Here is a 26,696-nt window from a genome sequence, read left to right as displayed (position 1 = left end):
GAGACTGTGATGTGCAAGTTCTACAATGTCCGTCGCAAGATCGAAAACGCGATGGATGAGGTTTAACCTGAAGAAGATGTCGAGGCCTTGAATGAAACAGCAGATGAACGTAAGAAGCGCTTGAAAAAGATAACTACGATGCGCGAAGCCCAGTACGATGAAGCAATCCGTGTGGTGGAAGAAAGATACTTCGAAGTCAAAGCTGCTCTGATTTCGCTAAGACCCCCAAAGGTGAGCACAACTCAATCGACTGCCGTTGTTCAAGCTCCGACGGATAATGGAATGTCGAGAGTCAAGCTGCCAGACATCAAGCTGCCTTCCTTCAGCGGCAAGGTCAAGGAAAGGATAACATTCAGAGACACGTTCTACAGTTTAATCCACAATAATCGTCAGCTAGCACCAATTGATAAATTCACGTATTTGCGTGCTTCTGTCCACGGCAATGCTCTTCAAGAAATCTGTATAGTAGAGCTTTCCGCTGAAAATTATGAGGTGACATAGAAGGCTCTCGAGAAGAAATTTGAAAACAAGAAGCTCATTGCATCTGGATGCAATATTTGCTGTGGAGCCAATGCGACGAGAATACTGTGATGCCTTGAACCGTCTGCTCAATGAGTTTGACCGAAATCTCCAGATGCTTAATAAAATTGGGGAAAACACGGCAAACTGGTCAACAATCCTGGCATATATGCTTTGCACTCGTTTGGATTCGGCCACTCTTCGACTATGGGAGATGCACCATAATTCGAAGGACGTCCCGGAGTTCAATGGATTGCTAGAATTCCTAAGAGATCACTGTTTAGTGCTGCAGTCAATCACACCATGCAGACCGAGCGATTCTGAGCCGAGACGCAACGCAACGCAATCACGGGTCACAACGATACACACGTCTTCACAGGGTACAAGAAAGTGTCTATTTTGTGCGGAACCGTTTCATCTTCCGTTTAAATGCAGCAAGTTCAAAGGCCTAACGATCAACCAACGAGTGGAAGAGGCGAATAAGAAACGTTTGTGTCGCAACGGCCTATCCTATCCTATCGCTGAAGGCTGTTCCAAGGGCTCCTGTACTAAGTGCGGGAAAAAACATCACACAATGCTGCATTATGACAGTGCACCCATCAGTTCGCGAGCTTCGAAACCATCCGTTCCACAAACGCAAGATCAAACCCGCGCAGCAGGACAGGCACAGCCACAACCAAGTCAAACGGCACCAAAAAGTCAGACACAAACACCCACACAACCAGCTACACAAACCACAAACTCTTATCCCGTGATTCAATCCAGCTCTCAGCACACAACCCCACACCCCACCACAGACCCACTCGCCACTGTTACACTGAAAGCTTCAAAGCAATCAGAATCTATGCAATCTTTCCCACGACAAGTGCTTATGTCCACCGCCATTGTTCGAGTGCAAGATACGCTCGGAAATGTGTCGTTTGCTTGAACATTGCTGGACTCCTGTTCAGAGTTTTGCTACGTCAACACCAGTTTCTCAAAGACGCTCAAACTGCGGGAAACTCCGGCTTTCCTGGAAGTTGAAGGAATTGGCAACGGAACTGTAACTTCGACAAAATCTGTGGAAGCAAGGGTTCAACCACGACAAGCAACTCTCTCTACGTTCGATGAAGATATACAGTTCTACGTTCTGCCAAGAATCACCCGAACCTTGCCCATCAACCCTGTAATTGTGAACCTGCTGGAGATACCAACTGACATCGTATTGGCGGATCCTTCATTTCGTGAACCAGGTCCCATCGATATGATTATTGGGGCCGAATTTTACATTGACCTTCTTGCTGAGGGCAGAAGAAAGCTGTCGGATAGCGGTCCAACTCTACAAGAGACTGTTTTCGGTGGGATCGTGTCCGGAAAACTACCAGAAGCTCCTGCCAACATTCCGAGGACATCAACATTCGTCAGCACCATGGTTGATTTGCAAGAACTTATTGCCAAATTTTGGCAATTGGAGACGTGTCAAGTCAACAGTACAAATTCAGTGGAAGAAACAGTGTGTGAAGAGATTTTCATCAAAACCATCACTCGCAACGACGAAGGAAGATTCGTCGTAGCCCTGCCAAGGAAAGAGAATGTAATGGAGAAGCTGGGAGAATCCAAATACATTGCCATCCGACGATTCCTGAGCCTCGAGAGACGGCTAGATAGCGACCTTCAACTCAAGGCGATGTACACCGAATTCATTCATGAATATCTTCTGATGGGTCACATGAAGCAAGTTACGGAGGAAATTACCAGCGAAGGGCCGGTATATTATTTGCCGCATCATGCAGTGCTGCGTCCAGATAGCACGACCTCGAAACTTCGTGTCGTCTTCGATGCTTCGTGCCGTACATCAACGGGAATTCCACTCAACGAGGCATTGATGGTGGGGCCAGTCGTACAAGATCCGCTCCTGGCCATTTTACTTCGGTTTCGCTTACGTCGGATTGCTGTCGTCTCGGATGTTGCTAAAATGTACCGGATGGTAGTTACTCAACAAAAAGATCATCCTCTCCACAAAATCGTATGGCGTGATTCGAAGGAGCAGCCCTTGAAATTCTTCGAACTTACTACTGTCACGTACGGAACGGCCAGTGCTCCGTATTGGGCTACAAAATGCCTCAAGAAGCTTGGCGAAGATTGTGTATTAACGCATCCTATTGCATCTGAGGTAATACAACATGACTTTTATGCAACTGTGAAGACCTTGGGTTTGCGATGGAACGTAACTTCTGACGGATTTCACTTCTCGTTTCCCCAATGGAAGTCGGATTCTTCAACGATCACTCAGCGAAGCATACACTCCGACGCAGCATGCCTGTTCGATCCACTGGGACTTGTTGGTCCGGTCATCGTGCAAGCAAAAATCTTCATACAGCAGCTCTGGCAGCTGAAATGCAGCTGGGACGATCCCCTGGATCAGTCGATACAAGGAATGTGGAGAGAATTAAGGCAAAATCTAATGGCGCTTGAAACTCTTACTATTTCTCGCTGGTTGGATTCAGCCACGATTGTGTTTCCGTGCAATTACATGGATTCAGCGATGCGTCGACTATAGCGTATGGAGCGTGTCTCTATCTTCGTTGCGTTGCTTCAAATGGAACCGTTACTGTACGGTTGATTACGTAAAGTCTCGAGTGGCACCGCTTGAGAATTCGGAGCAAAAAAAGAAGAAAATGACCATTCCTCGTCTCGAACTGTCAGCTGCACTCCTCTTGAGTCATCTCTACGAGAAGTTCATCCAAGTAAAGACTATACCCGTGGCGTTTTTCTGGACAGACTCAACCATTGTGAATCACTGGCTACAATCACCTCCGTCTCGTTGGCAAGTCTTTGTTGCCAATCCAGTATCCGAGATTCAACATCTCACCCAAGGCGGAACTTGGAGTAACGTAGCGGGAATTGAAAATCCTGCAGACCTAATTTCTCGTGGGATGTCACCAGCTCAACTTCAATATGAAAAGCGTTGGTTTGAAGGTCCTCAATGGTTATTGCAGGATCAATATTACTGGCCGCAAACAAGTCTCGTCCCAGAAGATCAGATTGACACCGCACTCCTAGAAGAGCGATCTTCACAAGCGTTTCCCGCGCCGGGAACTCCTATTAGTGAGGTGTTTGGACTACGATGGTCATATCAAGAGCTTCAGCGTATTGTGGCACTTTTGCTACGCTTCAAACATAATGCTACAACTGCGAATCAAATTGCAAGGCGAACAGGACCTTTGTCACTAGCAGAATTAGAGGCGGCGTTGCTAGTACTGGTGCGTCAGGCTCAAAGAGACAGTTTTCCAGAGGAGCTCGCAGACCTGAGGAAACATGGCGAAGTAAAATCATCATCCAGGATTAAAACGCTATACCCAGTATTGATGGCAGACATCATGTGCGTTGGCTTGCTAATGCGCCAGTGTCGGAAACCCGAAAGCATCCCTTCATTTTGGATCATCACCATCCTTTGGCATTATCGTTGGCAAGGCATTACCATCACAAATTTTATCATGCCGGACAGCAACTTTTAGTAGCAGTCCTTCGTGAAAGGTTCTGGCCAACTAATGCCAACAGTTTGACCAGAAAGGTTATACACGAGTGTATTCCGTGTTTCCGAAGAAAACCGAAAGTCGTCGAACAGCTGATGGCTGACCTCCCAGCGGAGCGTGTTACTCCTTCGTAACCATTTCTAAAGGTCGGCGTGGATTACTGCGGACCTTCCCACATAAGTTATCCCAATCGGAAAAGCAGTCCGGTGAAGTGCTACGTCGCAGTATTCGTCTGTTTAGCAGTAAAAGCCATACATCTAGAACTCGTCATGGATTTGACAACACAGGCATTCATTGCGGCTCTTCGGCGCTTCGTTGCAAGGCGAGGCCGACCACAGATTATTATGTGTGATAACGCTACTACTTTTGTTGGAGCTAACCGTGAGCTAAAAGAGTTACTCAAGCAGCTCAAAAGTAGCCAATTCCAAGACCCAGTAATTGAGGAAGCAGCTAACGATGGCATCGAATTTAAATTCATCCCACCCCGAACGCCAAACTTTGGCGGCCTGTGGGAGGCCCAAGTGAAATCGTTCAAAACCCACTTCAAAAAGGCAGTAGGACTTAGAACTCTGAAGGTTGAAGAAATGTTGACAGCTCTAGCCCAGATAGAAGCAGTTTTAAACTCGAGGCCGATGACAGCCATGAGAAGTGATCCAGCCGACTACGAAGCTCTTACTCCAGGGCATTTCCTTGTGCAGCGTCCGCTGACTGCAATAGCGGATCACAATTTCGATGATGTTCCCGTCAGCCAACTGAAGATGTGGGAGCAAGCACAGAGTCTCACTCAGCAGTTCTGGAAAAAGTACAGGACCCAGTACCTTTCCGACTTGCAGAACCGTGTAAAATGGAATAAGCAGAACAGTAACATTTCTGTGGGTACAATGGTTCTGCTCAGAGAAGAAAATACACCTCCTCTGAGGTGGCTACTCGGCAGAGTGATCAAAACATTTCCTGGTACCGATGGAAACATCCGTGTTGTCACGGTACGTACTAAGGATGGTAGCTTCGATAGAGGAATAGCCAAGGTCTGTCCCTTGCCTATTTGGGACAATGAAATTCCGCAACAAACAACCAGTCATTAAGCACTCCATGAGTGCGTCAACTGTGACCTAAAGGTCACCACCTCTGTTATACTCAAAGATCAATCCGTCAGTCTACAATTCGTGAAAGGTAAAGTCTCGTCGAGTATCGTTTTTATGTGTCTGTCCAAGTCTCTTGTCTTGGTAAAGGGTAACACTGAAGCCATTCAGTTCAGCATAGGAGATAGCATCTATTCCTACTCCGGTGCACTGGGCACCTGCGGTGGCCCTGGGTCATCGCCACGCTAAGTTCAATATTAATTACTTCTGTGTCTTCGGTAGCACTATCACCTGCTACCACTCTATCACCTGGGGACAGCCATGGTACCCTCTCCAGTATCACCTCTTCCGTTCGTTTGGCAATGGGCCCGGCCAGCTCTGCCGTCAATCGCTACGACCGAGGACAAGTTGCAAGCCTTCCGTTGGAATCACTACCCGCCAGGCGCTACTCCAAGGAGAACTCTCAGGCACCACTACTGCCTGTGTGGGGTAAGTTGTTCCAGTTTCGGAAAAACTACACCCAGATTGCTACATCCATCCTTTTTTGAGGAAATTGCTACTACAATTCAACCACCAACCGGTGAATGGCACATACGACGATGTCAACCAAGAAGATATCCACCACGCTGAGGCAAGTGCATCGCCCGATGCATTCCATTGAGAAGACCAATCACCAATGTACTACAGACTCCCAGACCCAAACCCACCATATGAAGCGAAGAAGCTGCAGTCCGCAGTATCCAGTCGTACGCGTACTCTGCAACCGCAGTACAACACGCTGCGATTCATCCAAGCAAGGCTTTCAATTGCGGTCAACAACCATACCGCAGAAGTAGCCAACCTGAAGAGCCGGTATACCATCGGCAGTGAAGATGACATCGAGATAGAGACGAAGTCCAGTAGGAACCGCGCTTCCTACACATTAGAATTAACAGTGAACCATCTATAAGTTAAGTCAGTTGAATTTCATTCCAATTTGTCAATTCGAAATAGTAAGATGCATTTGAGCTCTAATATCTATAACTGCAACTAGAAGTAGGATTCTGTTGAAACCAGTAGGTTTCAATGGGGGCGGCATGTTTGCGAACAAACCATCTATGGAACCCCAACTTGCGCTATTATGTAGAACAGTTTTTGCTCTCCTCTCGCATTAATCCATCCGATCACATACGATCGATGATCGACTGGAATGCTTCTCGGAGATCTAACACGACGTTCCACAGGGACGCGACTCGAATTGACCGGACTAACGACCATTCACAGCCGATAAGGACGACCAGCAGCGGACTAGGCAACTAAGGGAACCAACAAACCAGATAATCCGTCAGGGACACAATTACTCGAAACCAGACCACAAATGCCGGAATAGCAACGCTCACGCATTCACTTTGTAAAATTTATTGAAGCTCTTTGTTCGCCCCACACAAGCCCACAATACGGAGACGCCACATGCAAAGAACGCCACCACAGACATGCAATCAATTACTTCCCTGAATCAACGTGCTTTTCAATCGCCAGCCACCACGACCTTCGTTCTTCTCAGCAACAGCACCCAGGAAGCAGCAACAGCAAACAGCAATCCGCAACAGCAATCAGCAACCAGCAATCAGCAACCAGCAACAGAAATCAGCAATCAGCACTCGCGATTAGCAACAGCATCCACACGTGGCAACTTTTAATCACTTTATCTCCCCTATTGGCATCACCGGCACAAGAACAATAATGAAATGTCGGACAATGCCGACACTATCTGACCAAAATGACGCCAATAGTCTTCTGTGGAGTATTTCCACCACTTCACCACGCGGTCACTATCGAACGCCCGCGCGTTTTCCAGTGTCCACCGGTTAAAATCCGGCTCGAAGGACCATGTTCTGGACTGCCGCACTAGTGGACTGTATAATTAAAAAACGAATGCAAGTCCAGAGCCACTTTAATAGGTCATAGACCTGATCACTGCACTTCGGACACCGAATAGAAATCACTCGTTCTGCGGATGAAAAAGGGACTATATTCGACCGGGTTTCGTGGTACACTAACTTGTACTTCAAATTCTCTTGGCTATCGAGCTATCTATTTGATTCGATCATCGATCGTATGTGATCGGATGGATTAATGCGAGAGGAGAGCAAAAACTGTTCTACATAATAGCGCAAGTTGGGGTTCCATAGATGGTTTGTTCGCAAACAGTTTTGTTAATCCGTTATATAATCGAGAAACTACTATACAGTGATGCATCAATACCCGGACACTTTAGCTGTCATGAATGTTCCAAATCCGTTTTGGATAGATTTTCTTCAAAAAATACCAAAGTGTTTTTATGCAACGAATACTACCATGTTTGATCTTAACAAAAATGATCAATTTTCCTATAAAATTGAAGATTTTACCATAGAATAATTAAAACAATGAAGGTTGTCTTGTCTTTAAATTCGGACTCTATTGAATCAAAATCCTGACAGCTATGTATTAACATACAATTAATAAATCATAAAACCTAAAACTATTTAAAATGACTGAATTTATCACGCTCTTACAAACTTGAGCAATACAAAGGATTCCTAATGATTAAAAACTAATAAAAATATGAGCAAATGTGTGGTTAAATGACCTGGAGCGTCATCAAACGAGAAATACTTTCGATACTTACTGAAATCTGTGAGATTATTCTAAAAAAATCGAAAAAAAAAATCAAGTTGTTTTGTCACATAGGTAATTGTAACCGCATAACAGTCACATTGAGATTATACATGAACCTCATAATGAAGTAGTAATAAAATTTCAATAAGAATTATTTTTGACTGTTCACCCAGTATACGCTATGAGTTGTACAAAATTTCAGCCTCGAATAAACACTTTTGAGTTCTTGGTAATTTTTATAAATTTAAGTTTTCTCCTATACTGCCGTATATTTAATGCACACTTGGTATTCCATTTACTCCATGCCTACTATTGTCGAATGTTACAAATACACTCCAACCTATTTTTACGACCTTTTTTACCGACGGTTCGTTTTACGACCACTTTTTTACAACCGAAATTCAGATTAACGATCGATATCTTAATAAGTATTCAAAATAGAGAATCATGATGTTCGGCAACATTGTTCAGTAGTTCAAGGGTTAACATATGGTGGTCATTGAATTGCGGAATTCTGCCATTAGGTGGCGCTAGTGAGCATCGTAATTTTGTTTTGCGGATATCTCAGGATCCTGACCACTTAGAAAGATGGCGTCTTCGGCAAAGTTGCTCAGTAGCTCAAGGACTATCATTATGAAAGCTATGAGATTCGAGATTTTGCCACCAGTCGGCGCTAGTGAGCATAGAATTTGTGTTTTGCGAATAGCTCAGGATCCTGGCCACTTAGAAAGATGGCGTCTTCGGCAAAGCTGTTCAGTAACTCAAGCGCTACCATAATGAAAGCTATGAGATTCAAAATTTTGCCACCAGGCGGCGCTAGTGAGCATAGAACTTTTGTTTTGCGTATAGCTAAGGATCCTGACCACTTAGAAAGATGGCGTCTTTGGCAAAGTTGTTTAGTAGCTCAGGGACTATCATTATTCTACCCAAGAGATTCGAGATTTTGCCACCAGGCGGCGCTAGTGAGCATAGAACTTTTGTTTTGCGGATAGCTCAGGATTCTGACTACTTAGAGAGATGGCGTCTTCGGCAAAGTTGATCAGTACCTCAAGGACTATCATTATAAAAGCTATGAGATTCGAGATTTTACCACCAGGCGGCGCTAGTAAACATGAAACATTTGTTTTGCGGATATCTCAGGATCCTGACTGCTCAGAAAGATGGCGCCTTCGCCAAAGTTGTTCAGTAGCTCAAAGACTATCATTATTCTAGTCAAGAGATTCGAGATTTTGCCACCAGGCGGAGCTAGTGAGCATAAAACTTTTGTTTTGCAGATATCTCAGGATCCTGGCAACTTAGAAAGATGGCGTCTTCGGTAAAGTAGTTCATTAGCTCAAGCGCTACCATAATAAAAGCTATGAGATTCAAAATTCTGCCACCAGGCGGCGTTAGTGAGCAAGAAACATTTGTTTTGCTGATATCTCAGGATCCTGACTGCTTAGAAAGATGGCGTCTTCGGTAAAGTTGTTCAGTAGCTCAAGGACTATCATTATAAATGCTATGAGATTCGGGATTTTCCCACAAGGTGGCGCTAGTGAGCATGAAACTTTTGTTTTACGAATATCTTAGGATCCTGGCCACTTAGAAAGATGGCGCCTTCGGCAAAGTTCTTCATTAGCTCAAGGACTATCATTATTCTAGCGCTTGTGAGCATAGTCCTTTTGTTTTGCGGATAGCTCAGGATCCTTATCACTTAGAAAGATGGCGCCTTCGACAAAGTTGTTTAGTAGCTTAAGCGCTATCATTATAAAAGCTATGTGATTCAAAATTTTGCCACCAGGCGGCACTAAAGAGCATGGAACTTTTGTTTTGCGGGTTTGTTCTCAGGATCCTGATGACATAGATATAGCGTCTTGGGCAAAGTTGAGCTACTCAACAAGTTTACCGAAGACGCCATCTTTCTTAGTGGTCAGGATCCTGAGATAATCGCAAAAACAAAAGTTTCATGGATTGTACCCCGTTTGGCATAAAGTCGTTTGGCATAAGGTCGTTTGGCATAATGCCGTTTGGCATAAAGTCGTTTGGCATAATGGTCGTTTGGCATAATGGCCGTTTGGCATAATGGTTGTTTGGCATAATGGCCGTTTGGCATAATTATTGACTTAGAATGAATATCGGCATTTTTGAAGCTTTTACCGAGATCTACACCACTGAGCCTATAGGATTTTTTTTTGTAGTTTCTCAATAAGCGTGGTGGTCGTTCAGAGATAATCCAAGCAATGAATGTCAAAAATTGTAGTGACATTAGAGAGCATAACTAAATAAAACTCGTGACGGGTATGGTGGAAGATCTTTTCGGAATAATAATTTTCTCCACATCCCAGAACATAAAGTATCGTTGAGTAGTTGCGATATACATATTTGAAAATAGTAAATTGGCAAAGAAAGTTTGCAGCCATTAATAAAGGGAACGCACATATTTTGCTGCAGATCAAGCTTTGTCCCAGTTTGTACGTAACACTTGATGAAAATTACTTGGTAGAAGAAGGGAAAATATATTTGCAAAATATTAAAAGCTCTTATCCAAAGATCTATTATTGCAGCATAATGAAAAAATAGCCTATGTACGAGAGCAGATTATTTTCGTTTAAAATGTTTATGGCTCTAACACTAAATATCTTCTCACAACATAACTCAAATGAACAACACATTTTTGAAAGAAAATATATGTGGCAAAACTTTTGATCGATTCAATATAAATTTTAATTTTGAAAGTGTACATCAAAAACACTGTCTATTATCGAAAGGAGGGAAAATTTGTGATTAAAATAATATTTTTCTTGCATATCTTGAAAGGAGATGTTGTGTTTGCAAAAAATATATTGAATATTTACAGGTTCTAAAGTACAGGTCGGTCTCGATTATCCGGAGACTCGATTATCCGGGGACTCGATTATCCGGGATTCGATAATCTTGAATTTTAGACTCGATTATCCGGAATTTGTTTTTTGATGTTCTTGTTTTTCAATTATTATGCATAAATCAGAGATAATTTTGTATTGCACTATACAATTTGCAGTTTAGACCGTATTTAGGAAAAAGGGAGTTTGGAAGAATGGATTTTTGTGTATGCTGGTCAAATTTTGTATTTTTTTTTAAACCCCAAGTTTACTAACTACGAACTGGGGGTAGAAAAAATTCTGGCTACGCCACCGCATCATATAAATAAAATAACAAAAAAAGATAATGTATAAGTTCTTTTGTCAAAGATTTCATTTTTTTCTTAGTGATTCGATTATCCGGAGGATTCGATACTCTGGATAATCGAGTCCGACCTGTAATTATTATTCTAACAGCATATCTTGCAAGAATTGCGAAATATATAAATGGTGAACAATTAGCTTGACTAAATAATGAAATTTAAAACAGAATAAATATAAAGAACAGCCTATTATTAGAAGAAGGCAAAATTTATGATTAAATCAATAGAAGATTGGACGCCAAAAACTATTGCGGCAAATAAACCAAAAGACATCAAAAATTGCGTTCAGAATCATAGCTCTTTCCTACTTTTCCCCGAATGTCGTTTCTCTGGATGTCGGTTCCCCGAATGCAGTTCCTAGAATGACTCGTTTCCCGAAAGTGATGCAGTTTAAATAGGTGCTATAATAGTCCTTTAGTGGCTGGAAGGTGAACGAGCAAGAACGATAAGCAATCAAAAGAAGCAGGTATTCTGCCATTCTTGGCTATACACATGTTGGCAAAAAATATTGAGGACGGTAAAAACTCGAAAGAACCACCAATTTAATGAAGAAGGGTGCATATCAGATAACCAGTTTCGTTCACCACCCTGAAATGTTGAAATGTTTAAAGTTACGACAAGTATGAGTGCCACTAACTTTTCGGGGAAGTGGACTTTTTGTTGAAGCGGGATGCAGAGAGATTCAAACATTGTGAATCACTGGCTACAATCACCTCCGTCTCGTTGGCAAGTCTTTGTTGCCAATCCAGTATCCGAGATTCAACATCTCACCCAAGGCGGAACTTGGAGTAACGTAGCGGGAATTGAAAATCCTGCCAGACCTAATTTCTCGTGGGATGTCACCAAGCTCAACTTCAATATGAAAAGCGTTGGTTTGAAGGTCCTCAATGGTTATTGACCAGGATCAATATTACTGGCCGCAAACAAGTCTCGTCCAGAAGATCAGATTGACACCGCACTCCTAGAAGAGCGATCTTCACAAGCGTTTCCCGCGCCGGGAATCCTATTAGTGAGGTGTTTGGACTACGATGGTCATATCAAGAGCTTCAGCGTATTGTGGCACTTTTGCTACGCTTCAAACATAATGCTACAACTGCGAATCAAATTGCAAGGCGAACAGACCTTTGTCACTAGCAGAATTAGAGGCGGCGTTGCTAGTACTGGTGCGTCAGGCTCAAAGAGACAGTTTCCAGAGGAGCTCGCAGACCTGAGGAAACATGGCGAAGTAAAATCATCATCCAGGATAAAACGCTATACCCAGTATTGATGGCAGACATCATGTGCGTTGGCTTGCTAATGCGCCAGTGTCGGAAACCCGAAAGCATCCCTTCATTTTGGATCATCACCATCCTTTGGCATTATCGTTGGCAAGGCATTACCATCACAAATTTTATCATGCCGGACAGCAACTTTTAGTAGCAGTCCTTCGTGAAAGGTTCTGGCCAACTAATGCCAACAGTTTGACCAGAAAGGTTATACCACGAGTGTATTCCGTGTTTCCGAAAGAAAACCGAAAGTCGTCGAACAGCTGATGGCTGACCTCCCAGCGGAGCGTGTTACTCCTTCGTAACCATTTTCTAAAGGTCGGCGTGGATTACTGCGGACCTTCCCACATAAGTTATCCCAATCGGAAAAGCAGTCCGGTGAAGTGCTACGTCGCAGTATTCGTCTGTTTAGCAGTAAAAGCCATACATCTAGAACTCGTCATGGATTTGACAACACAGGCATTCATTGCGGCTCTTCGGCGCTTCGTTGCAAGGCGAGGCCGACCACAGATTATTATGTGTGATAACGCTACTACTTTTGTTGGAGCTAACCGTGAGCTAAAAGAGTTACTCAAGCAGCTCAAAAAGTAGCCAATTCCAAGACCCAGTAATTGAGGAAGCAGCTAACGATGGCATCGAATTTAAATTTCATCCCACCCCGAACGCCAAACTTTGGCGGCCTGTGGGAGGCCCAAGTGAAATCGTTCAAAAACCCACTTCAAAAAGGCAGTAGGACTTAGAACTCTGAAGGTTGAAGAAATGTTGACAGCTCTAGCCCAGATAGAAGCAGTTTTAAACTCGAGGCCGATGACAGCCATGAGAAGTGATCCAGCCGACTACGAAGCTCTTACTCCAGGGCATTTCCTTGTGCAGCGTCCGCTGACTGCAATAGCGGATCACAATTTCGATGATGTTCCCGTCAGCCAACTGAAGATGTGGGAGCAAGCACAGAGTCTCACTCAGCAGTTCTGGAAAAAGTACAGGACCCAGTACCTTTCCGAACTTGCAGAACCGTGTAAAATGGAATAAGCAGAACAGTAACATTTCTGTGGGTACAATGGTTCTGCTCAGAGAAGAAAATACACCTCCTCTGAGGTGGCTACTCGGCAGAGTGATCAAAACATTTCCTGGTACCGATGGAAACATCCGTGTTGTCACGGTACGTACTAAGGATGGTAGCTTCGATAGAGGAATAGCCAAGGTCTGTCCCTTGCCTATTTGGGACAATGAAATTCCGCAACAAACAACCAGTCATTAAGCACTCCATGAGTGCGTCAACTGTGACCTAAAGGTCACCACCTCTGTTATACTCAAAGATCAATCCGTCAGTCTACAATTCGTGAAAGGTAAAGTCTCGTCGAGTATCGTTTTTATGTGTCTGTCCAAGTCTCTTGTCTTGGTAAAGGGTAACACTGAAGCCATTCAGTTCAGCATAGGAGATAGCATCTATTCCTACTCCGGTGCACTGGGCACCTGCGGTGGCCCTGGGTCATCGCCACGCTAAGTTCAATATTAATTACTTCTGTGTCTTCGGTAGCACTATCACCTGCTACCACTCTATCACCTGGGGACAGCCATGGTACCCTCTCCAGTATCACCTCTTCCGTTCGTTTGGCAATGGGCCCGGCCAGCTCTGCCGTCAATCGCTACGACCGAGGACAAGTTGCAAGCCTTCCGTTGGAATCACTACCCGCCAGGCGCTACTCCAAGGAGAACTCTCAGGCACCACTACTGCCTGTGTGGGGTAAGTTGTTCCAGTTTCGGAAAAACTACACCCAGATTGCTACATCCATCCTTTTTTGAGGAAATTGCTACTACAATTCAACCACCAACCGGTGAATGGCACATACGACGATGTCAACCAAGAAGATATCCACCACGCTGAGGCAAGTGCATCGCCCGATGCATTCCATTGAGAAGACCAATCACCAATGTACTACAGACTCCAGACCCAAACCCACCATATGAAGCGAAGAAGCTGCAGTCCGCAGTATCCAGTCGTACGCGTACTCTGCAACCGCAGTACAACACGCTGCGATTCATCCAAGCAAGGCTTTCAATTGCGGTCAACAACCATACCGCAGAAGTAGCCAACCTGAAGAGCCGGTATACCATCGGCAGTGAAGATGACATCGAGATAGAGACGAAGTCCAGTAGGAACCGCGCTTCCTACACATTAGAATTAACAGTGAACCATCTATAAGTTAAGTCAGTTGAATTTCATTCCAATTTGTCAATTCGAAATAGTAAGATGCATTTGAGCTCTAATATCTATAACTGCAACTAGAAGTAGGATTCTGTTGAAACCAGTAGGTTTCAATGGGGGCGGCATGTTTGCGAACAAACCATCTATGGAACCCCAACTTGCGCTATTATGTAGAACAGTTTTTTGCTCTCCTCTCGCATTAATCCATCCGATCACATACGATCGATGATCGACTGGAATGCTTCTCGGAGATCTAACACGACGTTCCACAGGGACGCGACTCGAATTGACCGGACTAACGACCATTCACAGCCGATAAGGACGACCAGCAGCGGACTAGGCAACTAAGGGAACCAACAAACCAGATAATCCGTCAGGGACACAATTACTCGAAACCAGACCACAAATGCCGGAATAGCAACGCTCACGCATTCACTTTGTAAAATTTATTGAAGCTCTTTGTTCGCCCCACACAAGCCCACAATACGGAGACGCCACATGCAAAGAACGCCACCACAGACATGCAATCAATTACTTCCCTGAATCAACGTGCTTTTCAATCGCCAGCCACCACGACCTTCGTTCTTCTCAGCAACAGCACCCAGGAAGCAGCAACAGCAAACAGCAATCCGCAACAGCAATCAGCAACCAGCAATCAGCAACCAGCAACAGAAATCAGCAATCAGCACTCGCGATTAGCAACAGCATCCACACGTGGCAACTTTTAATCACTTTATCTCCCCTATTGGCATCACCGGCACAAGAACAATAATGAAATGTCGGACAATGCCGACACTATCTGACCAAAATGACGCCAATAGTCTTCTGTGGAGTATTTCCACCACTTCACCACGCGGTCACTATCGAACGCCCGCGCGTTTTCCAGTGTCCACCGGTTAAAATCCGGCTCGAAGGACCATGTTCTGGACTGCCGCACTAGTGGACTGTATAATTAAAAAACGAATGCAAGTCCAGAGCCACTTTAAATAGGTCATAGACCTGATCACTGCACTTCGGACACCGAATAGAAATCACTCGTTCTGCGGATGAAAAAGGGACTATATTCGACCGGGTTTCGTGGTACACTAACTTGTACTTCAAATTCTCTTGGCTATCGAGCTATCTATTTGATTCGATCATCGATCGTATGTGATCGATGGATTAATGCGAGAGGAGAGCAAAAACTGTTCTACATAATAGCGCAAGTTGGGGTTCCATAGATGGTTTGTTCGCAAACAGTTTTGTTAATCCGTTATATAATCGAGAAACTACTATACAGTGATGCATCAATACCCGGACACTTTAGCTGTCATGAATGTTCCAAATCCGTTTTGGATAGATTTTCTTCAAAAAATACCAAAGTGTTTTTATGCAACGAATACTACCATGTTTGATCTTAACAAAAATGATCAATTTTCCTATAAAATTGAAGATTTTACCATAGAATAATTAAAACAATGAAGGTTGTCTTGTCTTTAAATTCGGACTCTATTGAATCAAAATCCTGACAGCTATGTATTAACATACAATTAATAAATCATAAAACCTAAAACTATTTAAAATGACTGAATTTATCACGCTCTTACAAACTTGAGCAATACAAAGGATTCCTAATGATTAAAAACTAATAAAAATATGAGCAAATGTGTGGTTAAATGACCTGGAGCGTCATCAAACGAGAAATACTTTCGATACTTACTGAAATCTGTGAGATTATTCTAAAAAAATCGAAAAAAAAAAATCAAGTTGTTTTGTCACATAGGTAATTGTAACCGCATAACAGTCACATTGAGATTATACATGAACCTCATAATGAAGTAGTAATAAAATTTCAATAAGAATTATTTTTGACTGTTCACCCAGTATACGCTATGAGTTGTACAAAATTTCAGCCTCGAATAAACACTTTTGAGTTCTTGGTAATTTTTATAAATTTAAGTTTTCTCCTATACTGCCGTATATTTAATGCACACTTGGTATTCCATTTACTCCATGCCTACTATTGTCGAATGTTACAAATACACTCCAACCTATTTTTACGACCTTTTTACCGACGGTTCGTTTTACGACCACTTTTTTACAACCGAAATTCAGATTAACGATCGATATCTTAATAAGTATTCAAAATAGAGAATCATGATGTTCGGCAACATTGTTCAGTAGTTCAAGGGTTAACATATGGTGGTCATTGAATTGCGGAATTCTGCCATTAGGTGGCGCTAGTGAGCATCGTAATTTTGTTTTGCGGATATCTCAGGATCCTGACCACTTAGAAAGATGGCGTCTTCGGCAAAGTTGCTCAGTAGCTCAAGGACTATCATTATGAAAGCTATGAGATTCGAGATTTTGCCACCAGTCGGCGCTAGTGAGCATAGAATTTGTGTTTTGCGAATAGCTCAGGATCCTGGCCACTTAGAAAGATGGCGTCTTCGGCAAAGCTGTTCAGTAACTCAAGCGCTACCATAATGAAAGCTATGAGATTCAAAATTTTGCCACCAGGCGGCGCTAGTGAGCATAGAACTTTTGTTTTGCGTATAGCTAAGGATCCTGACCACTTAGAAAGATGGCGTCTTTGGCAAAGTTGTTTAGTAGCTCAGGGACTATCATTATTCTACCCAAGAGATTCGAGATTTTGCCACCAGGCGGCGCTAGTGAGCATAGAACTTTTGTTTTGCGGATAGCTCAGGATTCTGACTACTTAGAGAGATGGCGTCTTCGGCAAAGTTGATCAGTACCTCAAGGACTATCATTATAAAAGCTATGAGATTCGAGATTTTACCACCAGGCGGCGCTAGTAAACATGAAACATTTGTTTTGCGGATATCTCAGGATCCTGACTGCTCAGAAAGATGGCGCCTTCGCCAAAGTTGTTCAGTAGCTCAAAGACTATCATTATTCTAGTCAAGAGATTCGAGATTTTGCCACCAGGCGGAGCTAGTGAGCATAAAACTTTTGTTTTGCAGATATCTCAGGATCCTGGCAACTTAGAAAGATGGCGTCTTCGGTAAAGTAGTTCATTAGCTCAAGCGCTACCATAATAAAAGCTATGAGATTCAAAATTCTGCCACCAGGCGGCGTTAGTGAGCAAGAAACATTTGTTTTGCTGATATCTCAGGATCCTGACTGCTTAGAAAGATGGCGTCTTCGGTAAAGTTGTTCAGTAGCTCAAGGACTATCATTATAAATGCTATGAGATTCGGGATTTTCCCACAAGGTGGCGCTAGTGAGCATGAAACTTTTGTTTTACGAATATCTTAGGATCCTGGCCACTTAGAAAGATGGCGCCTTCGGCAAAGTTCTTCATTAGCTCAAGGACTATCATTATTCTAGCGCTTGTGAGCATAGTCCTTTTGTTTTGCGGATAGCTCAGGATCCTTATCACTTAGAAAGATGGCGCCTTCGACAAAGTTGTTTAGTAGCTTAAGCGCTATCATTATAAAAGCTATGTGATTCAAAATTTTGCCACCAGGCGGCACTAAAGAGCATGGAACTTTTGTTTTGCGGGTTTGTTCTCAGGATCCTGATGACATAGATATAGCGTCTTGGGCAAAGTTGAGCTACTCAACAAGTTTACCGAAGACGCCATCTTTCTTAGTGGTCAGGATCCTGAGATAATCGCAAAACAAAAGTTTCATGGATTGTACCCCGTTTGGCATAAAGTCGTTTGGCATAAGGTCGTTTGGCATAATGCCGTTTGGCATAAAGTCGTTTGGCATAATGGTCGTTTGGCATAATGGCCGTTTGGCATAATGGTTGTTTGGCATAATGGCCGTTTGGCATAATTATTGACTTAGAATGAATATCGGCATTTTTGAAGCTTTTACCGAGATCTACACCACTGAGCCTATAGGATTTTTTTTTGTAGTTTCTCAATAAGCGTGGTGGTCGTTCAGAGATAATCCAAGCAATGAATGTCAAAAATTGTAGTGACATTAGAGAGCATAACTAAATAAAACTCGTGACGGGTATGGTGGAAGATCTTTTCGGAATAATAATTTTCTCCACATCCCAGAACATAAAGTATCGTTGAGTAGTTGCGATATACATATTTGAAAATAGTAAATTGGCAAAGAAAGTTTGCAGCCATTAATAAAGGGAACGCACATATTTTGCTGCAGATCAAGCTTTGTCCCAGTTTGTACGTAACACTTGATGAAAATTACTTGGTAGAAGAAGGGAAAATATATTTGCAAAATATTAAAAGCTCTTATCCAAAGATCTATTATTGCAGCATAATGAAAAAATAGCCTATGTACGAGAGCAGATTATTTTTCGTTTAAAATGTTTATGGCTCTAACACTAAATATCTTCTCACAACATAACTCAAATGAACAACACATTTTTGAAAGAAAATATATGTGGCAAAACTTTTGATCGATTCAATATAAATTTTAATTTTGAAAGTGTACATCAAAAACACTGTCTATTATCGAAAGGAGGGAAAATTTGTGATTAAAATAATATTTTTCTTGCATATCTTGAAAGGAGATGTTGTGTTTGCAAAAAATATATTGAATATTTACAGGTTCTAAAGTACAGGTCGGTCTCGATTATCCGGAGACTCGATTATCCGGGGACTCGATTATCCGGGATTCGATAATCTTGAATTTTAGACTCGATTATCCGGAATTTGTTTTTGATGTTCTTGTTTTTCAATTATTATGCATAAATCAGAGATAATTTTGTATTGCACTATACAATTTGCAGTTTAGACCGTATTTAGGAAAAAGGGAGTTTGGAAGAATGGATTTTTGTGTATGCTGGTCAAATTTTGTATTTTTTTTTTAAACCCCAAGTTTACTAACTACGAACTGGGGGTAGAAAAAAATTCTGGCTACGCCACCGCATCATATAAATAAAATAACAAAAAAAGATAATGTATAAGTTCTTTTGTCAAAGATTTCATTTTTTTCTTAGTGATTCGATTATCCGGAGGATTCGATACTCTGGATAATCGAGTCCGACCTGTAATTATTATTCTAACAGCATATCTTGCAAGAATTGCGAAATATATAAATGGTGAACAATTAGCTTGACTAAATAATGAAATTTAAAACAGAATAAATATAAAGAACAGCCTATTATTAGAAGAAGGCAAAATTTATGATTAAATCAATAGAAGATTGGACGCCAAAAACTATTGCGGCAAATAAACCAAAAGACATCAAAAATTGCGTTCAGAATCATAGCTCTTTCCTACTTTTCCCCGAATGTCGTTTCTCTGGATGTCGGTTCCCCGAATGCCAGTTCCTAGAATGACTCGTTTCCCCGAAAAGTGATGCAGTTTAAATAGGTGCTATAATAGTCTTTAGTGGCTGGAAGGTGAACGAGCAAGAACGATAAGCAATCAAAAGAAGCAGGTATTCTGCCATTCTTGGCTATACACATGTTGGCAAAAATATTGAGGACGGTAAAACTCGAAAGAACCACCAATTTAATGAAGAAGGGTGCATATCAGATAACCAGTTCGTTCACCACCCTGAAATGTTGAAATGTTTAAAGTTACGACAAGTATGAGTGCCACTAACTTTTCGGGGAAGTGGACTTTTTGTTGAAGCGGGATATTCGGGGAATTGGTATTCGGGATACTGGCGTTCGGGGTTACGACATTCGGGGAACCGACATTACGGGAAAAGTAGCACAACCCATCAAAGTAACTGCAGTTATCGATTTCTCTTTTCGCTGATAACTTGAGCAGATCAATGTTATCAATTGCCGCCATTTTGTCACTTGGGAACAACAAAATATCTAAAAAATAAAGAAAACTTAAAAGAACAGCCGATGTATAAAAGAAGGTGAAATTTGTTTCAATTTCAAATCAACAGTTGCCTATAATTTGGTTACATCATATTTAAAAAAAATCTATGTTTTAAAGAAGGGTAAATTAGTGCTAAATATATCAAAATCTTCAGTGCAAAAATTTTTTCCAATAGTGGAACTCAAAAGAAGAATTAATTTTTGAAAGAAGGGTAATTTCTGCATAAATTATAAAATATTATTGACAATAACTTTCCTAATATGTTGTAAACAAAAGTGACATTTTATATCAATTATTGTCAATTATTGACTCCACAACAAGCCTGATGTCATCAGAAAGATTCAAGAGAAACGTAAAAACGAATCTCATTTTAAGAAATTCTTGGTTTCAGACTCATTATGCCAAACGACTATTATGCCAAACGACCATTATGCCAAACGACCGTTATGCCAAACGACTTTATGCCAAATGACCATTATGCCAAACGACTTTATGCCAAACGGCTTTATGCCAAACGACTTTATGCCAAATGACCTACCATTTCATGCTCTCTAGCCTGGTGGCAAAATTTTGAATCACATTGCTTTTATAATGATAACGCTTAAGCTACTAAACGACTTTGTCGAAGGTGTCATCATTCTAAGTGATTAGGATCTCAAGCTATCCGCAAAAAAAAGCTATTTCTAGGGACCATCATAGTCATCATGAAATTTTGTTATTAAAAATAGACCGGTTGAAACCCCCATGTAACACCATCGTGACCTTCCCTTGTAAGTGGCCAGGATCCTGAGCTATCCGCAAAATAAAAGTTCTATGCTCACTAGCGCCGCCAGGTGGCAAAATCTCGAATCTCTTGGCTAGAATAATGATAGTCCTTGAACTACTGAACAACTTTGTCGAAGACGCCATCCTTCTAAGTGGTCAGAATCCTGAGATATCCGCAAAACAAAAGTTGCATGCACACTTGTTCTGCCTGGTGGTGCAATTTCACTTAAGCAGTGTTGCCAGCTACGACGAAATTTCGAACCTTTCATGAAAAACTGGATTACAGTTGAAGAGTATTGCTATGTTGCTTAGCATTCTATTTTTCTGTTCCGTTCAAATTGTATGGCTTTGATCCCTTCTTTATTCTTCTTAAACAGTGTTGCCAGCCGCATTAACATTTGTGATTCGACCGACTGTTTGGCACGCAACACTTCCTTCTTCTTTGGTGAACATTCGGTATCGTTATCTTTAATTTTTTTTGGTATTTGCATATCACACCCCCATAAAATTGGCTCTTTTGATAACAATCGAGCAGTGTTGCCATCTATTACAAAATATGAAAACTTGAACGGCCATTTTGGAAAGTTCTCAACCCATGCTTCAACTTTGCCGAATATCTCGAATCAGTATTTCCGCATCTAGACGTTGCATTTTTCAAAAACATAATTATTACCCTGATTTTTTTACGACCGATTTTTTTTACGACCCCCCGATAACGGTCGTAAAAAGAGGTTGGGGTGTATGCAGTTATGGGCAGTACGGGACATGTATGTAACATATAATATCTATACTCACTAAGTTGGGCTATGGAATTCCGTATGCTCGGAAATTTTTCAAACTGAATTTCAGCAATAAATAACGTTTGTCAGATGGCTTTCAGTAAAATATTTTCTGTACATCAGCAAACAAACACCACTCATTTTGACATCTCGTCGAATTGAGTTTCAAGCCTGTTTTCGGTGTTTATCAGAGAAACATGCTGTATTCTAGTCTGAGCATCCTGAGTTCTGTTTGATCTTTCGACCTTGACGCTTGCTTTTGCCGGAGCGAGCGACGAGGGCAGGATCAAACATGTCGCGCGTCGATCTCGTAAGTGAAAAAGTGGCGTGATCGGGGAGTTCGGTTGGAATAAGTGAAAAAGTGCCGCGATCGGTTCGTTCTTTTTGATCTTTCGACGACCTTGACGCTTGCTCCTGGGCAGCGCGTCAAGAAAGCCAGAGCTGTCGTCCGTGTTTTTTTTCGGGTCGCGCGCCTATTTTTTTTTTCTGAGTGCTAGCCGAGCAAACGAATGAAGCTGAAAGTGGATTGTGGCTGCTCAGTCAAGGATAACGGATCAATTGGTGAGCTCGTTTCATACTACTATTTCTAATCTATAAAATATGTATGACTGCACATTTAATCGTTACAATGGTGGGATGTAAATATGATGTTTCAACAAACTATGGATGGTTCGTCACTGTAAGTGTCGGCATAAGAATAAGAGTGTTCTATGATGTCCCAACCAATTGAGTCTTTTGTTTCTTTTCAAATGAGTAAAATATAATAACACATGCTTTCGTACTGACAGCTGTAGGAATGTTACATTTAGGTATTTCTTCAACAAACTTAGAATGGTTCGTCACCTCAAGTGTCGGCATAATTTTCCTCTACATAGAAATTATATGAACAATTATATTTACGTATAAGCATGTATATATCTCACAAATCATTGTTTATCATGGTCTTATCGCTTATCAAAGTGAATCCTTTGACCCAACGATCCTCCCCATTAACAAACATCCCTTCCAGTAACCTTTGTGGAGATGCAGAGGCAAACACGGTCTCCAAATAGCAAAGGTTACACACTAACATTCCTTCCCTCAATCCCACCTGACTGCAAGGACGTGGCCGGTGCCGTTATTGACCTTGTATAAATAGAGGTACTGAATTATGCACACTGAAGAAGATTATGGCCAATCCCAGCTGAACTTCTAGTTGATTCTTTGTGCATTTTCACTGACTTCGGTCAATCACGGAATAGCAACCATTGATATGTGTAGTCAGTCTAAGCTAAGCTAAGCTAAGAAACATGCTGTATTCTAGTCTGAGCATCCAATGTGGTTAGGGGCGGTCCATTAATTACGTAAGACAAAATTCGGGGTTTTTCATCCCCCCTCCCCCCATGGTAAGATTTTTTGTATGAAAAACAAAAATAAATTGTATGGCGCGTAAGAATTCTTAGACCCCCCCTCCCCCCATAAACCCTTACGTAATTAATGGACAGCCCCTTAGAACTCATAACACACTTTTCAGTAATCCCTCTACCCCCTTCTTAAAATCGAGTTCAGTTAAATATTTTTAGGAGAGGCATGTATGATTCTAGTAGGGGTGTCAGTGGAGTTAGAATTGATTACTCACTAAACCCCATTACTTTCTGCCTTGTAGGGTTTCCTGTTTTTTAAAAATTTTAGCCATTTTTTTTTCTTACCTATTATGGTATTTATGGCCTAGGTAATTTCCGACTTTTGATTTTTTATTATGCTTGAAAATCGGAAATTGTATTATTGTATTACATAATTAATGGACAACCCCAAAGGAAATCATATGTTACATATTTTCTCGACTTGCAAAGGCATGGATGTCTTCGTACATGCCACCGATATATACATGCAAAAATGATCAAATGGCGAGAACAGCTCTTAGTCTGTAAAAGTGCTCAGAAGAACACTAAGCTGAAAATCAGGCTCTGTCACAGTTGGGATGTGACGCCAGAAAGAAGAAGAAAATACTTCTCCTGTAAGGTTCATATTAATCTGTTTAGCATAGCATAGCATAGCATAGCATAGACTGACTGTACATGTCAATGGTTGCTACTCCGTGATTGATCGGAACTGGTAAGAATTGCACTACGATCCAAATGAATAAGGGATGGGAGTTTCCGCTTACTCTCGAAGTGCAATTTTAGCAGATCTAATATTATTGATCAATAACGGCGCCGGCCAAGTCCTTACAGTCAGTTGGGATGGGGAAGGAATGTTAGGGTGTAATGATTGTTGCTTCTAGAGACCGAGAATACCTCTGCATCTCCACAATCACCACGGGAAGGGTGTTTATTAGTGAGGGAGGAAAAGATCTGGGAGTCACCTCTGGTCGGTGATGCGATCCATGGACAAGGGGGAAATATACGACTTGTATTTAAAGCTAGTTTTGTATTTTTGTCTCGAGAAGTTTTTGGAAAAATACGTCAACATCTATAATGTCGAACAATTCAAAAGACGTTTTTATTAATGACGAAAACTGAAAATTACATGTATATATTTTAACTTATATGAAACAGGAATAATGCCGACACTTGTAGTGACGAACCATACATAGTTTGTTTGAAAATTACATCTAAGTATTACTTAGCTTAGCTTAGCTTAGACTGACTACACATATCAATGGTTGCTATTCCGTGATTGACCGAAGTCAGTGAAAATGCACAAAGAATCAACTAGAAGTTCGGCTGGGATTGGCCATAATCTTCTTCAGTGTGCATAATTCAGTGCCTCTATTTATACAGGGTCAATAACGGCGCCGGCCACGTCCTTGCAGTCAGGTGGGATTGGGGGAAGGAATGTTAGTGTGTAACCTTTGCTATTTGGAGACCGTGTTTGCCTCTGCATCTCCGCAAAGGTTACTGGGAGGGATGTTTGTTAATGGGGAGGATCGTTGGGTCACAGGATTCACTTTGATAAGCGATTAGACCATGATAAACGATTATTTGTGAGATATAAACATACTTAGAAATATAAAATTTTCGATTGACATGAAAATTTTCAAGTATGAGAAAATAATGCCGTTACTTGAAGTGACGAACCATTCAACGTTTGTTGAACAAATAGCTAAAAGCAACATTCCTACAGGATATTTACTCAAATGAAAAAAAAATATCGATTGGCTAGACCATCACATAATATTCCTATGCGACACTTACAGTGGCGAACCCATCAAAGTTTTTTGAATAAAATGAAACGTTTTGCAAGTCTACACTTCTAGCACAGACCAAACCATTCAAAGCATTTTTTTATGTATAAAAATAAAGGTAAGTGATTTAATACAAAAAATATAAAACAATAAAGTTATGAATAAGAGTTTATGCCGACACCCACAGTGACGAACCATTCATAGTTGTTGAAAAATCATATTTATGTAACGATTAAATGTGCGGTCATACATATTTTATAGACTTGAAAAAAAGCATGAACGAGCTCACCCGATTGATCCTTCATCCCTGATTGAGGCAGCCACAATCCACTTTCAGCTTCACTCGTGTGCTCGGCCATATAAAAGCACTCAGAAAAAAACGCGTCACCCGAGAGGAAAAAAACTGACGACTTCTCGGACTTTCTCGACGCACTGCCCGGCAGAAAAGAACGCGTCACCCGAGAGGGAAAAAAACTGACGACTTCTCGGACTTTCTCGACGCACTGCCCGGCAGAAAAGAACGCGTCAACCGAGAGGGAAAAAACTGACGAACGGGCGTCTCGATGCACTGTTCGGACTTTCTCGACGCACCTGCCCGGCAGAAAAGAACGCGTCACCCGAGAGGGAAAAAAACTGACGACTTCTCGGACTTTCTCGACGCACTGCCCGGCAGAAAAGAACGCATCAATCCGAGAGGGAAAAAACTGACGACCTTCTCGGGCGTTCTCGATGCACTGTCGGACTTTCTCGACGCACTGCCGGCAGAAAAGAACGCGGTCACCCGAGAGGGAAAAAAACTGACGACTTTTCGGGACTTTCTCGACGCCAACTGCCCGGCAGAAAAGAACGGCGTCAACCCGAGAGGGAAAAACTGACGACTTCTCGGCGTTCTCGATGCACTGTTCGGACTTTCTCGACGCACTGCCCGGCAGAAAGAACGCGTCACCCGAGAGGAAAAAAAAACTGACGACTTCTCGGGACTTTCTCGACGCACTGCCCCGCAGAAAAGAACGCGTCACCCGAGAGGGAAAAAAACTGACGACTTTTCGGACTTTCTCGACGCACTGCCCGGCAGAAAGAACGCATCATCCGAGAGGGAAAAAACTGACGACTTCTCGGGCGTTCTCGATGCACTGTTCGGACTTTCTCGACGCACTGCCCGGCAGAAAAGAACGCGTCACCCGAGAGGGAAAAAACTCTTGAAAATTACATCTAAGTATTACTGTGCATTTTGTCTCGATATGGTAGAAGTTTTAGAAAATAACGTCAACATTCACAATGTCGAACAATTCAAAAGATTTTTTTTTAATAAATAATTGTTTAATAATGTCAAAAGAGAAAAATATATGTATATTCAAATTGTATAAGAAAAAAAGCATAATGCGACACCATTAATAGTGACGAACCATACAAAGTTTGTTTTAATATTACATAAAAGTTACGCTTTCAAGAAATAATTGTTATCATAAGCATGAACGAACTCACCAGTTGGTAATCCATTCTCGACTGAACACAAAACTGACACTGACAGCAAAAACTTCTTGGCGTCCCGAAATAAACCGTCTTGCTTGGGCCTTCCAAATACGTACCCAGCAAAACGCTCCAAACAGATGAAAAAAAAAAAAAAAAAAAAAAAAAAATCTCCGGCGACGAAAACACGCGCGAATCCGTCAGCAAAATCAATCGGACGACGCAAAACCGAACTGTCCTGCTCTCGGCAACAAAACGGCGCGAAATCCGTCAGCAAATCAATCGGACGACGCAAACCGAACTGTCCGCTTGGGCTTCACGAAGCCTACCCA

Source organism: Aedes aegypti, chromosome 3, assembly GCF_002204515.2.
Source record: "Aedes aegypti strain LVP_AGWG chromosome 3, AaegL5.0 Primary Assembly, whole genome shotgun sequence".
In the NCBI taxonomy this organism is placed as follows: Eukaryota; Metazoa; Arthropoda; class Insecta; order Diptera; family Culicidae; genus Aedes; species Aedes aegypti.
Note: the sequence above shows the minus strand (reverse complement) of the source record.